Source organism: Balaenoptera borealis (assembly GCF_965194805.1).
Source record: "Balaenoptera borealis genome assembly, chromosome: 15".
Classification (NCBI taxonomy): Eukaryota; Metazoa; Chordata; class Mammalia; order Artiodactyla; family Balaenopteridae; genus Balaenoptera; species Balaenoptera borealis.
Window position 1 is genome coordinate 37,096,403 of NC_138871.1, and position 16,589 is coordinate 37,112,991.

The window sequence follows — 16,589 nt, forward strand, 5'->3', positions numbered from 1 at the left end:
CCTCGACCAACCCTCTACCCTCCATCATCCACACAAAGTGTTAACTACCCCAAAGATCCTTGGGCTCACATTTGGTGATAGTGGTGGGGTCTCTAAGAGGCCCTCTAGGAATCTCCCAGAATCAAACATTGAGAGTTCCTTCCAGAGAAGCTAAAAACCCACCACAGAGAAATTCCCATCTTTTACAGGACATCAGCCCAGCTTTATCAACTTGTACATCAACTTTCAAGGCCAGATAGTACTTCTAGATGATACAATCCAGCTTTACCAAGGACCCTTCGCTCCAAACTTATTTTTACAGGGACTGGGACAGAAGTGGGTGGTGGTGGTGAAGAACACAGGCAGAAAGGTTAGTGGTAAGAAAAGGGAAAAGAAAGACAAACAATTGTATCTGAAGTTATGCTACTGACTTAAGTAGTATAAACCACACTAACAAGCCTTATTTAATGAAACACACACACAGACACACACATACACAAAATCACTACCTTTTTACCACAATATGTTTGAGGTTTATAATTAATCATTTGTTAAATCATTTGGGTGAGTGAAAAAAAATTTGTATTTTCTTTAGAAAAATGAATGAAAATATTACATAAGCAATTAACAACATCAATTTGCATTACAAATGTTGCCTGCTATTGCAGTAGTTGAAATTATTCAAATCTTTACTGTAAAATCCTCATGGGAGTTTTAAGATACTATCACTATCAAAATGCACTGTAAATGAATCTGCCCTGCCCATATTCCTGCTTAAGAGTTGTCTTGTCATAAAGAAACAAAAGGAAAAGCCCTTCTTCTGAGCCATATGAAGATTTAAATTTAGTTAACTTTTTGGTTTTCAATACATCTAGAGATGACTGGAATATGATGTCACAAAAGTTTTCATGCCTCTAATATTCAGAATCTACGAAAAGGATAATATTTTTTCTCTTTTTGAGTGGTTTGTCCTCAGCATATTAGCTCAATCACGGCTAAGAAAACAAAGAGAGCCCCTAAAAATAAAAGCTTTTTAGTAAAGAACTGAGAAAGATGGTGTTGTTTGTTTGTTTTTAGGACTATCATCCTCCCATCAACATAGGCTGCAAACTTTAAGGCTACTTAATCACACTCCCACAATCTCAAAGCTGAGCATTTTTCAGAGATTTCAGAATTCCTTAGAACTTGCCAATTTAAAAACAAAAACCCAAGATACCACTGACATCAACTGTATCAATAATATGCAATATTATTTAAAATATCTTTTAAATAAATAGTATATTCTACATACGTTCATTCTCTGCTTCCATCAATAACAATATTAATATTTGTTGGGCGCTAACTATGTGTCAATACTATGTGAAAAGCACTGGTGAATTATCTCATTTATTCCTCACACTATAGTATGAGGTAGGAATGATTATCTTCATTTTACAGATGAAGAAATAAAAGCTTAAAGAGGTTAAATAATCCCTCACGGTAGTATAACTAGTAAGCGGTGAGTCAGTCACAAGCTAATAAAATATTTGAAGAATGTCCTATCGCAGAAATAATTGACATCAAATATTAGAATTACAAGAATCTTCCCTAAAAGTTTTCTGAAACTTCCACAACAATTTGGGAGAAAAAAAGATGCTTACGAGCTAAGATGAAGAAAGTATACCCAGGCTTTCCTGGTGGTGCAGTGGTTAAGAATCCTCCTGCAATGAAGGGGACACGGGTTCGAACCCGGGTCCGGGAAGATCCCACATGCTGCGGAGCAACGAAGCCTGTGTGCCACAACTACTGAGCCTGCACTCTAGAGCCCGCGAGCCACAACTGCTGAAGCCCGCGCCTAGAGCCCGTGCTCCGCAACAAGAGAAGCCACTGCAATGAGAAGCCCGTGCACCACAATGAAGAGTAGCCCCTGCTCTCGGCAACGAAGACCCAATGCAGCCCCCACCTAAAAAAAAAAAAAGTATAACCAACAAAAATGCCAAGAAGTGAATTTGTTTCAATATTAATGTACATAGTGGTAAAAATGTGGTAAACAATGAAAATAAACAGCAAAATATCTTTATACCTAAGTCGACCACCCTCAAAAGGCCAGACTGCCAAAAGTGACAACCAAATTATCTGTCTTCCCTGGTTTCAATATAAGGATGAGTCACAAAAGTACCAATATACTATATATAAGGTAAATGACAATGTGAGCAGCAATATATATTCACTCTTCAATGAATGTTGCTAAACAGCAATAAAAGTTATTACTTTACAGAATCTGGTTTTCAAAAATTCCTAAGAAAGAGCTTTTCTTTCATTGTATATTTTAACCTTCTATGCAAATCCATAAGGTATTTTACTTATTTGTACAGTTTCACAGTAAAAATTGAAGATAAATAAAAACATTAGAAACTGTTTTACCTTTAACTTGTAGTATCAACTGACCATATTTGAGAGTTTACTAGCTATTTTTCCCAGAAGGTACTTCAACTTGAAATTGAATAAATGACACTGGATAACTGTTGATAAAAAGGCCATGAAACAGAAGCAGCAATGAGGGCAGATGCATTAGCCCTCAGAAAACCATTTTTTCCCCTTTTTACCCTCTGCTCTTACATAGCTGCAGAATAAATTAGCCACGCTAAATTTCCACCCTAATATCCCTGAAACTTTACATTGAAAATAGAATCTAAAAGCAGAAACTACTTCAATTTCATGCCCCTTCACTAAAATCTTGCTTACATTCACAGTATTGTCTACAGATAATCCCTGGACCTTCTGTTTTCTTTCTCAACTGCTTGCTCAGGGGCCTCTTTTGAATTTCTCTATTACTATTGATGCTTTCTCATCAGCCTGTCAATGTTCAAGAATCTTTCATCCTCAAACAAATCAGAGCAAAACAAAACAAACCCCTCCCTTCTGTGCCCTTTTAGCTCACCTCCTCCTCCTCACCACCAAGCTTCTTGAAAGGGCCTTATTTATTCGCTATCTCTACTTCCTAACCTCCTATACTCACTCCTCAGCCCAGCACAATGTGGCTTCACCCTACCACTCCACTGAAACTGCTCTTCCAAGAGGTACTTTACTTGAGCTCAAAAGACTAGAAAGGTTGTGCAGGCACAGGCCTCTTTTGTTGACCACTGCGTCCTCGGGGCCTGGCTCACAGTAGGAACTGCATACACTACTTTTGTTCTTGCTGGGGCATTTGGTCCACTGACCCTCTTGAGCTGCCACCTCCTCCATGCCCCCGCTGGATTTCTTATAACCCTAGCTCTGGTCTCCTTGTGCTCACCCAAAGAAGTTAGGAAATACCTAAGTTCAATCAAGGTAAGTAAGTGTGATTTGAGAGAGGCTGGTCTGAAATATGACACATGTGAAAGAAAACAAATCCAATCATTTTGCTGCAATCTGTCTGAGGAAAGAATGTGTGGAGAGGAACAGTACTCACATGCAGCTATGGGAAAAAAAACAGCCAAAGGACAAAAATTTGTTCGTGTGCTTTTAATAGACCAAATAACATAAATACCTGCTTCAATCTGAGGCCGTTTCTCCGCCTAAGTGGAGGTGTCAGCCGGTGTCACCCGGTGTCACCAGAGCGTGATACTACTCTGGGCAGTCAACTAATTTCCCTTGCTCTTGTTCTCTGCTCCCAGCAACTTTCTTCAGTACTCCATGTAAATCTTCCCACAGATTTTGCTATCAGCTGACATGAACAGCTGACATACTTTGAAAGAAATTTCTTGCTGTAAAGTTTTAAATTAGCATTCTGGTCAAGACTGGTAAGTTAAACCTCAAGGGCCCAGGGTATTCTGGGAAAAACAAACCAACCAACCCCAAAACCATACTTTGTGGGCTTTCAAAACTAAAGACATCATTTTAGTCTGTAACTAAAATCTGTACACCTTGTGAAGCTCTTGGCAGCTGCCCTTCTCCTGACAGTGTTACTCTCTGTATCATAACACCCACCATGAGAGCAACTCACCTTTTGGAGGAAAAAGCATCTAGCTAAAGTTATAAAACTGCAACCAAATGCAGTTAGAATTCAATTATCTGAGCTAATGAGAAAGAAAGCAATGTCCTAGATAATCTAAAACTCACAAATTTGGCCTTAAACTATGACCTATGTAACAGAAGATTTACCTCACAAATGATGTCTTTCCCAAGTACTATTAGTTTTACTTTAATTTGTTCCCTGACCACCCATCAATTGAGAAGATGACCCAGAGACACATGAGGTAACAGAAGGAAACCAGACAATGAACCAGGCTTAGAAATAGTCATAAATTATCCACAGACAATAACATAAATGGCATTCTTGGGGTAAATTATCATAAAACAAAAGCTTTGTATATCTGAAAAATCAAATGTAAACACATTCCAAAACAGTGCTCATGAGTGTGTGTGTGTCTTGTGTGTGTGTGTGTGTGATATACAGGTACTACCACAAGTGGATCTACCTGTACTGATAACTTCATGGAAACTATGGAAGGAATTCCCATTACAAACAAATTTCTAGCTAGTTGACCTTTTAATGGTGTTATTGCTTGGTTTAAAGTTTTACTTTCTCCTAAGAGGTAGAAAGACTAAAGGGTAAAAAGGAAAAAAAACAAAAAACAAAAAACAGACATTTATTATTTACAATGTACTATTATACCTTTGGTTACAAATGACTTGAGAATTAGCCTATTGTATAAAGCAGAATTTTTCAAAAATTTCCCCTCTGTAACTCACAGTAGAAATATATACATTAAAAAAAAGGGGCTTCCCTGGTGGCACAGTGGTTGAGAATCTGCCTGCCAATGCAGGGGACACAGGTTCGAGCCCTGGTCTGGGAAGATCCCACATGCCGCGGAGCAACTAGGCCCGTGAGCCACAGTTACTGAGCCTGCGCGTCTGGAGCCTGTGCTCCGCAACAAGAGAGGCCGCGATAGTGAGAGGCCCGCGCACCGCGATGAAGAGTGGCCCCCGCTTGCCGCAACTAGAGAAAGCCCTTGCACAGAAACAGAAGACCCAACACAGCCATAAATAAATTAAAAAAAAAAAAAAGTTTCAGTATTTACTGTTACTCTGTGTACTCTTGATATTTTTAGTTCTATTGCATTTTTTCTTAAAAGCTGGTCATGATCCCCTATAGCGAATTTTACAAACCAGAAAGAGGTCATAACCCAAAGTGTAAAAAAAAAAAAAAAAAAAAAAAAGTCTGACAAAAAGGATACTAAGGAGTTTAGAGAAAATGACCAAAATTAACCTTAATTTCCCCCTAATATTGTTTGTATCACTGAAGTTAGGAAAAGGCAGTGGGTAGTTCCATACTGGTACTGTGAACAATGTCAGGTAATTAAACAAAATAAAAACAAACTGTGAAATTTGTCCATAGTTTTTACCTTTAAATTATGTAAGCAGTACAATTTAGGGCAACTTAAAACTTCTGCAGTATTTCTGGGTATTTTCTAAGGCACTGACTCTCCTATGATCAGATTTATAAGAATAACTCATTTTCCAGTCTTGGGGCCATTGCTTAAAGTCTATATAAGAAGAAAAAAAAAATCAAAATATTTCTGTCTAAAATCTTAGCACAGAATTTGTGTTGGTTATGTCATTATGTCTACAACAATGACAAGAACTGTTTGCATCCATTAATTCTGTTCAAGTTTAATTCACCTCACAATAATATTATCATTCTCCTTCCTTCTGATTCACTTCCTCTAAATCCAATTATTGCTTCCAGCATATAAGAAGAGGAAACAGAGCTTCTTTTAAAACAAAGAACTCCTTGATCTGGTGCATTCAAGGACAAAATGCATTCTTAAATTATGTTATTTGAATGAACCAAGTAATTTGATAAAATCAAAGTATTCCCTTTCTCTTTAAAGAATTTTACATAAAAGTAATAAATAAAAAATATTATTTATTTTTCAAATTCATACTACCCTCAATCTAGGAAGCAAGCCACTATAAAGATAAAATTAAAGATACTACTGGTGGGAGTATATATTGGTTCACATATTCCAGGCAATTTAGTAATATATCAGAAATTTTATAATGCATATTCTTTTGACTAAGCAATTTCATCTGCAAGAATGTATTCCACAGATGCATTCATATAAGTATGCAAAGATATTTCCACAAAATGTTAATTCCTGCATTGTTTGTTTTTAAAGAAGCATTGTTTGTTTTTAAAGAAGCAACTGAAAACGACTTAAATATCTATCAATAAGGAATTAGGGTAAATAGAAACTGTAACCATTTTTTAAAAAGATAAAGCTATACTGCTAATAGGGAAAGGTGTCTAAAACACATTTTTAAATGAAAAAGCCTTTCTGAAGAGGCATTCTCTCTTGATTCTCCTCCTACCTATCATATCCTTTCTTTCTCCTCCTTCAGTGTATCTGCTTCTTCTGCTTGCCTCATAAATGTCCATGTTCCCCAGGCCTTGGCTTCCTCATATTCTTATCCCTGAGAGATCTCTTCCCCATTTTGTTTGATATTGTATGTTCACTATGGCCAAACCTCTATCTATCTGTGGCTGCCCAACCTCTGCCTACCCAACTGCCTTTCTGAATCTCTCTACCTGGATGTCCCAAGTACAACTCATATCCTCCAATTCCAAAACTGAAGTCAACCTCTACTCAAAGAACAAACAGAAACCACTCGTTCTTATAACATTCTGAGCTCTAAGTCCGGAAATCTGAGTGTTACCTCTGACTGCTCCCTCTTTGCCATCTCCCTCCCTCAAATTAAATGAACCACAAATTAAGTCCTTAACAACTCTTACTGTATTTAATATCCCACGACCAATATCGTATTTCAGGGCCTCCTTATTTTTGGCCAGGATTCCTGTAGTCCACTTGAAACTCCTTATCTTAGCCATATAGCCAAGACACTCCCTCTTCCCTCCAGCCAGACAACACTACCCCCTGGGTTCTCCACTGGCACTATGTTACCTCTAGGCTGTCACATACGCCACTTCTTCTAATTTACTATTCTTATCTGTCCAGAAAACCCATTTACTAAGCCTTCAAAACCCTATTCAGGCATAGAGTTTTTCTGTGAAGTGATATCACCAATATTTATCAAGTTATTATGTGATAGGAACTGTGCAAGGTACTTACTCGTACACTATCCAATTTAATCTCAAACATCCATTTTTAGAAAAAGGAACAGGCTCAGAGAGGTCAAAAAATCTGCTCAAGGTCCCACAAAGAGTTATGCAGCAGGATTCTAACATTAAAAAAATCAGTGTTCTTTTCATTATGTCAGGTTGCATGTCTGAATTAATTCTTCTTTATATCTATCTCTTTTATTACATTTAACAAAGTGAATCAAATTTATTTCCATGTTTTTCTCCTCTAGTAGGCTATAAACCAATGCGTCTCAATCTTAGCTTTGTATTAAGTATTTTTTTAATAGAATAGGTGGGCCTGAATATCTGTATTTAAAAAAAAAGTTTCAAAGATAATTCTGATGGTTAGCGAAGGTTAAGAACCACTGTGTTAAGCTTCCAGAGAATATAAATATTACTGGACTTCATAACTCTGGGGATAACATAAACATCTCTAAACTTCACTGCTGAACTCATTAATATAGGTAAATCAATGAAATAGTACTTTTTCTTATAAAAAAAGTTTTCCCTTACTTACAGTGATTTGATTGTACAAATATTTCTTAAAGTTCTGTCAGTACACATACATGAGAATATCACTACAAAATTTAACTCTCTTAAGATTTCAAAAACAAGGAGTTCACGATAAATTAGTACTTTTCTTAAAAATGAATATTGGAAAAGTTCCTTAAAGGATCAAATTTAAATTACTGCACTAATCCTTGAAACATTTATAATTATCTATATAATTTAAATGTTATAGAATTCTTGGGAAAAAAAAACCCACATTTAAAAAATTAATCACAGTTTCACTTGCAGCTGAACACTAAGAAATGAATATGTGAATAGCAGCAACAACAGAAACTTTTCTCCACCTCCAGAAACCAAGGTCACTGGTTACCTGATAAAAATCTGTACATTTTATTCAGGTGTAACACTTGTACTGTGCTTCAAGTAAACTTCTGAAACTTAATGAGACAGAATGCTATCATCTGCTGGCTCATTATGATATAGAGGAATGAGTCTGAAATATGGAAAGGAGTAAGAAGAAATCATGATTTAACTACAAGTAAAAAGTAATGAATAGTCAAACATTCTGTTTGGTTTTAGCTAAGAGAAAATTTGAATTTGATACCTGAATCTCTTGTATAATTTTTTTTTTTAAGGAACAAAGATGCTATTAAAAATATTCAATGTAAAAAGAGTTAGGGAGTTCCCTGGTGGCCTAGTAGTTAGGATTCTGGGCTGTCGCTGCCATGACCCGGGTTAGATCCCTGGGGGGAGAACTGAGATTCCCACAAACTGTGTAGCATGGCCAAAAAAAAAAAAAAAAGAGAGAGAGAGAGTTAAATTATTTCTTAATGATAGGTTCATTACTTTTTATAAATAGCTACTAAAAATGAAAGCTTTAAGAGAGAAAATTAATCAATGCTTCAGATTTTGAGTGTTGCTACAGCAGACGTGTTTTATCTGCAAATACTCCAGGTCAACATTTCTGCATGCTCACAATAAACAATTATTATGAGAGATGATAAACCACAGCAAAACAGAAAATACTACAAAACATAAGCAATGACCAAGAAGAAAACAACAACAAAAATGTCCACTTGGGAGGGTGGGTGAGGCAGAAATGTTATTCACTTCATCCATTTAAAAAACTGTGGTCTCATTAAGATGTATACAAATATTAAAGATCCTACTCCTAGAAGTCTTACTTTGAAAAGTATCATTGGAAGTCAGCATTTAAAGAATAAGAAGATATGACTTAGAATGACTTCTATTACCTAAACACAGAATTGTTAATAAAACTGAAACAGCAATGTAGGGTTTTTACATTATTAAGTTTATTGTTAGGTACTTTACCTTTTTTTTTCTTCTGCTCATGTCTTATTTTCTAACTGCTGAGTACTGTTTATAAAATTGAAAGCTCTTGTTACTTGTACAGTATACCATCACATCATAAGCAAATTGGGGTAGTTTGACCTTTTCCTTTCCAATTCTTATGTCTCTTTTTCCTTATTGATTGTGTTGGCTAATGCCTCCAATACCAGATTTAGTAGTAGTGGTGATAGCAGGCATCTAGTATTTCCCCTTAATTAGGATACTGAACTAAGGTACTGATTTTTGGTTTGAGGTATATATGTTTTATCATATTACAGAATTTTCTAGTAATTCTTATTTTAAGTTGCTTTGTTTAAAAAAAATCAGAAAATGGGTTTTTAAAGTGACTTTTCAGTATTTATGGAGATAATTACATAATTTTTCCTTAGATCTACTAATATAGCAAAAATACCAATACTTATTCATAAATATTCCCAGCGTGTTTGATGTTAGGGAAGCCCAGTTTGTTTTCTATTGCAGGAAAAAGGTATGTTTCCAAATAATCAAATAAGAATTGTCTTAGATTATCTACTCAAATACATATAAGTCAAACAGAAGTATTTAACTTATTTGATCCAACTTACTCCTTACTTTCACTTTTACAAGTAGGATTCAAAACAAACTGATATTTTCTTGTAAGTACTGAACATACTCAAATTAGTGCCATAAGTTCTTCCAGGTTTCATCTAGGCTCTGTTCTTACTCAACTCTCCCTCAAACAATCTCATCCACCTAAGGTTTAATTAGTACATTCTAGAACTCCCAGATTTTTCCCTGCAGCCCAGCCCTCAAACCTGAAACCCAGTCCAGCCAAGCCAATTCTCTACAGTTCTCTCCACTTGAGGTCCTCAAAGACCTGGAACTGGGCTTAAGAAGAACAGAACCCAAGCTTTTCTTCCTCAAACTTGGTCCTCATCCAGAGCTCTCTAACCCTGGGCTGATGACCCCACTACCCACCCAGTCACTAAGCCAGAAACTTCAGAGCCATTCTTGACAAAGCTCCCCACCCTCCACTATCTCTAAAGAATTATTTTTATCTCATGAATCTCTCAACTTTGGAATACCTGTACCTCCTTCCAACTCCCCTGACTCCATTCTGGTGTAAGCTTCCATTATCTAAACTAGTCTCCCTGATTAGTATTCAATCATGCCCAACCCAAGTAATCTTTTAAAAAGTCAATCTGGGCTTCCCTGGTGGCGCAGTGGTTAAGAATCTGCCTGCCATTGCAGGGGACACGGGTTTGAGATCCCACATGCCGTGGAGCAACTAAGCCCGTGTGCCACAACTACTGAGCCTGTGCTCTAGAGCCCGCAAGCCACAACTACTGGCCCACGCGCCACAACTACTGAAGCCTGCGCGCCTAGAGCCTGTGCTCCGCAACAAGAGAAGCCACCGCAATGAAGGGCCCGTGCACTGCAATGAAGAGTAGCCCCCGGGGCTCACTGCAACTAGAGAAAGCCCGAGCACAGCAATGAAGACCCAATGCAGCCAAAAATAAATAAATAAAATAAATGTAAATATATATATATATAGAAATATCTCATAAACAATCACAACAAATAAACTTAAAAAAAAAGCCAATCTGTTCACATCAATCCCCTGCTTGTGATAAAGATTTTTTAAAAATCTTTAATAAAGTCTAAGCCATTCCCATCTCTCCATCACAGATTCCTTCTCCCTTCCCCTATTGTTCTCAATGCTCTAAACTAGGCCTTCTTTCAGTTTTTGAAAGTCAGACAATAACATTCTTTTGTGCCACAAGGCCTTTGCACCTACAATCCTATTGCATAAAACATGCCCACACATGCTTCAATTCTTAGAAGAAGTATCAATTCCTCAAGTAAGTTTCCTAACACCCTCCCCCAATTCCTACTACACATATTTCCTTCAGAGCATAAGAACTGCAATAAGTTATAGTTTGTAATAAAAAACATAATTTGAAAAATGAGCAAACTGAGTATACTGGGAAAAACACACTGACAGGCTTAAATGTAGGAAGTAATTTTAAGAAAACTATTAACTACTTTCTAGAACAATGAAGTTATCTTGCATTTCTTTTCCATAGGTAAAAATGTCATACTCTAGAGTAGCACTGTCCAATCAAAATACAATAAAGCCACATATACAATTTAAAATTTCCCAGTAGCCAATTAAAAAGGAGGTGAAATTAATTTAATATACGTTACTTAACCCAAAGTATCAAAATATTATTATTTTAACATGTAATCAATGTGAAATCTATATTTTACATTAGTTTTTGAAATCTGGTGTGTATTTTATACTTAATGCACACCTTACTTTGGACTAGCTTTATTTCAAGTGGCACATGTGGCCACTGGCTTCCGTATTGCACAACATAGCTCTAGAAAATAATATCCTATTTCTTGTACTTAAATAGCTTGCTAACAGAATCAGAGCTATTTTTAAAAGAGCATGACATTAAACAATTTTAACCTCTATCAACAAGGACATGTCTCACGTTTAAACCCTTCAAAAAATTTTAAATTATGCAAACATTCCACGCTGCTGAAAAGCCTAAATTCAAAATAAAAATTCAGGTAAACAATTTTAAAACTGCGTATTTATTGACCATCTGAGCAGATTACAGGAAGATGGGTGCTCCCGACTATTGCTAGTAGGAGTGATTTTATTACAACCTCTTAGAAAGCAATTGGCTTTCCCTTTGATTTAGTAACTCCACTTCTAAGACTCAGTCCTATGGAAATAACCAAATTACCTACAAACTTGTTCACCGAGATGCAATATGATTCATTCATATATGTATGTGTGTATGAAACTCGTATATCCATAGGGAAAAAAACAAAACTAAATGTAAACCAAAATGTTCAGTTATCTTTTTGTAGTGTGATGACTAATGACATATTTTTCTATTATTCCTTTAAATATATATATTTATTGAGTGCTACTCTGTCCCAAGTGTTAAAACAGATGGATATTTGCCACTAAGAGGCATACCAGTTTTCTTTACACTTTCCACATTTTCCAAATTTTCTATAGTAAAAGTGTATTACCCTTTCATAATTTTAATAACCAGAAGAATATGGAGTGAATGCTGATTTGGCCAAGTCAGCTGTAAAGGGATATTTTTGAGTCAACTGGGGAAGAATTTGAATATGGCCTTGAATATTAGTTTAGATGAAAATTTCTTGAAGTGGTAAGGGAGTCTAACTGACTAAATCAAAACAACCTACAAAACAGTCTGTATGATAAAATTTCATTCTGGTAAAAAGTACACATACATAAATATATGTGTGGAAAGATATGCACTGAACTGTTTGCAGTGGGATTCCTGGGTAATGGGAATGTAATTTTTTTTTTGATTGACTATTTTCTACGATGCTTCTGTATGCTTCTGTAATAAGACTTAAAAAATTAAACTATACACACACACACACACACACACACACACACACACACACACACACACACACACGCACCTTACTGAGCATCTGCTACATACGACAGGTTCTATAAGGGGTAGGACTGAGTAATGGAGCCACAACTTAAAGAAACTTATAATTAATTATGAGGACCAATACAGGAAGACAGTAAAAGTAATTAATACAAGGCAGAATATAAACACCAAATAAAGTAAAATGTGGTTTTAAAGATTCTAAGAAAAAGATCTCACTTGACTGGAAAGAGTGGTGAAAATGAGAAAAAAAAAAACTTCATGAAAGAGAATTTGAAATGCGAAGGATTTTAATTAACAGAGGAAACGGCAGGCACTAAAGATAAAGCATGGGGCAACTGTCAAAGAGCAGGAAGTCACATCACAGAGTTTGGCTGGAATGTAGGATATATGAAGCGAGTAGGCAGTATGCTGGGAAAGTAGGCTGTGTGGGCCTTGACTTTTCAGAAGGGAGTATGTACCTCTGAGTTTTTTGAGTTTAGCAATGGGGAAAATCTTAGAGGTTCCAATTCTAGTAACTGTCCTACCACTTCTCATCATCTCTATTGCTACCATCTTGGTTCAAGCCACTACTATCATCTATTTATTTTTAACTTTTGATGTATTATTTATTTATTGAAATACAGTTTATGTACAATATTGTTAGTTTCAGGGGTACTACATACAGATTTGACATTTGTATTCATTACAAAATGATCATTTAGCTGTATTAGTCACCAACTCCTAATGAAATCTTCCTGCTTCCACTCTTGCACTCCTATAATCTACTTACTGTACAGCAGTAAGATCTGTCTGTACAGCCAGACAGATCCTTTTAAAAGACAGATTATGTCACATCTCTACTCAAAAACCCTGCAATAGCTTCCCATCTCACACAGTAAAAAACCAAAGACATTAGAATTTCTACGAAGCCCTACAACACTGCCCTCTCACACTCTAAATCTCTGATTCCAATACACATACACAAACATGCATGTGCACACACATATACAAATGCCAAGAAAGTGAAGCTCTATAAGGGCTATTTTTTTTTTTTTAATTTGATCATTTCAGTGACCCTAGCACCTAGAACAGGGCCTGACATATAGTGAGTGCTCAATAGGTATCTGCTGTATGAATGAAAGGAAGAAAACACCATGATGTTAGTAGATATTTAATTGAAATGGTTCGTGGCATATTGTAAATATTTACATAAATAGAACATGCAGTGAATTTATTCTAATTTACTACTTAATTTCCCTCTGGAAACTACTCACCAAAATAGTGCTTGTAAATTAAGCTTTGAGCATACAGACAACCTTTAAGTTAGTTATTTGGAATAGGGGTGGTGGTGACTGAGGAATGATAAGGATGGAGTCTTAAATCTCCTATTTTTCCTCTTTTTTCACTTTTCCCAAACTCCTTACTTCCCTGCTTCTTCCCCACATATAGTGTCTTCCTTTTCTCTTTCCCAGGGAATACATCTAATTGACACCTATAAGTCCTACCCTAGGCTAAGGCCAGAAATAGAAATTAGAAGTGTGATACAGGGCTGTTGAGATGGTTGGCAGCAATTAGAGAAGAGCCCAGGCAAGGGAAGTTACTGCAGAGGACCCTTGGGAGGGCAACAATTCTTAATTCAAATGTTTTCAAATTAAAAGCTCCTTGTATTTTAAAAGGAAATCAACACAAAATAACACTAACTCCTTCCTGTCCTCTTTTTAAATATACACTGCTGAAAGATGAGAGTGATCCTTTGTTTTTAAATGAAAAACCTGAACTTTGTATTTTATTATGATTTCAAGCATACAACAAAGTTTAGAAAAATACATACAGTGAATGATCAAGTGCACACCACCTGGCTGTGTTATATCTTAATCTTTACCAAATCTGCTTCAGATTTATTTTAAAGACAGTACAGTTATGGCTGAAAAACCATGGACTCTTCCTAGATCCCTTATTCCTCTCCAGTTCTCCAGAGGTAACTTTAACTGATTTGGAATTTATCATTCCAATGCATGTTTTCATACTTTTGCTACATATTATACGATTCCCATAAAATATATCGTATTGGCATGTTTTAAAAACTACATAAAGAGTATATAAATATGAAAAATAAAACTGTCATATCTTGGCTCTGTCACCAGCTGTTTGACCTCAGGCAAGTTACTTAACATCTCTGTGCCTAAGTTTCCTTTCTGAAAAGTGGGGATACCACCTCCTAGCTTACAGGGTTGTTGTGAGGACTAAATGAGTTAATATATTGCATATAAATCACTTAGAAAAGTATCTTGCTGGGAATTCCCTGGCGATGCAGTGGTTAGGACTCTGAACTTTCAATGCCGAGGGCTTGGGTTCAATCCTTGGCCAGGGAACTAAGATCCCGCAAGCCGCATGGCACAGCCAAAAAAAAAAAAAAAAAGAAAAGTATCTTGCTCACAGGAAGTAGTGTATACCAGTGTTAGTAACTATCATATAAAGTTGCAAAAGAACCTGTGACTGTGTGTGTACATGTATGTATGCGTGTATATATATACTGATTGAGAAAAGATTAATTACCAAAGTGAAATGTATATATACTCCACATAACACCAGATAGTTCCAAAATTGTGTAGAAACCAGAAATACTTATAAATTTCAGGCTGGAAAGGTTCACTAGCCTACTTGAAGAGGAATTGAAAGTGCTAAGCATAGAGAGAAAAGGGTATTTTTTAACTTACAAATTGTAGGTAAAATTAAATAAGAATATCAACGTTTGGTTTAAATAATGTATGACTGTTTAAAAATGCCTAAAAATTTAATGTCCTCCTTTTATGAGTTTTTGGGGGTAGGCTTGGGAGAGAAGGGGTAATCCCTCAATGAGATGCTATTCAAAGACTTCTTAGATTGTTAAGGGAGGCACGTTAGAATTTCACACAAAATAAAACATTATTTGATAAATTTCACTATTTTCCTGAACAAGTTTTTAACTTACTGTAAGTAGAAAAAAAATGAGAATTTAAAATGATGTTTTAAAATAGGATTCACCTAGATTACAAGATTTTCGTAGACAATTGGATTCTGCAAAATTTATCAATGCAACTGTGGATACATTTTCTTTGCTTTGATTATAGGATTATTTTTATAACAGTCTCTAGGTCAAAAGACCAGAAAACACTAAAATTTAATGTCCTACGTATTATGTGAATATCTATACTTTTAATAGATATCTAGAAAAGGGTGTCTATGCCTTGAAGATTAATGAATATAATGATACATAAACAGAGGAATTCGATCTAATGAGCATTTAATAGGTAACATTTACTTGCCTAGATGTTTTACACAGGATCTGCTTTTTAATACATGTGAAATATCATCGTGGACAAAATTTAGAAGACTACCATAGATACTTTGTTTAAACACATCTACTTCTGCAAAGAGTTAAAAATGAGTACTACAAAAGCCAATATTTAAGTTGGCAAAGCATATAAAATGTAGAGAAACTGTGTAGATTATGCCAACACAATAGCGTTGAAACAGTTGTTTCCCTTAGAGTTTAGCATATATCCATGTCTAAAAGTTAACAGAAAGCAACAATTAAATGTAACATCAAGGATTAGACTGTCTCTCCCTCCCATCCTACCAAAAAAACTAAAACGTAGCTGGTGAAAGGGAAGATTAAAGTTCAAAAGTAAAGTTTTACTTTTCTTCTCCTAAAGTGAGAACTTTGAAACGGAACTACTGATTTTGTTTCATTTGCTCCCTAGTAAAATATTTCCATGAAGGGGTTAGTCCTTCCCTCGGCCCCAAAAGAAGATTCAGTGGGAAACCAAGCTGTAACTTGAATTAACCAACAAGAGAAAAACCTAGTCATTCTCAGCACTTTCCTAATGGTGAAAGGATCCTACCACCGTTCACCCTATACTCCGTCCCCTGCCCAAGCAAGACGTAGCACGTGCCAAACAGGACACTTAAAGTATAATGGTCCAACTTTTCGCACGCAGTCTGGGGAGGGGACGCAGACTATTTCTTGAGGAGTGCAAGAAGGGAGCAGAAAAGGTCCTCTCAGGAAGGGATGAAGGACCTTTGGTGCCGTCTCCTTTGCCTGTTGGAGGACTCAAAATCCGCTTGCTTCAGAGACCCTAGGAAGCATCACATTCTGGTCGCGGCTGGCCTAGGGCCTGGGAGAAGCAGTCAGTGTTTACACCTGTCACGAGGGAGGGGGAGAGAGAAAGAGGAAGCCGGAGCAAAGC

The 16,589-nt window shown here is 36.2% G+C and overlaps 1 protein-coding gene across 9 annotated transcripts in view; it reads right to left on the reverse strand.

Annotated features, from left to right (window-relative positions):
- AFTPH (aftiphilin) overlaps nucleotides 1–16,589 on the reverse strand; it is a 68,291-nt gene that overhangs the window by 45,051 nt on the left and 6,651 nt on the right. The gene's annotated exons all lie outside the window — the stretch shown is intronic.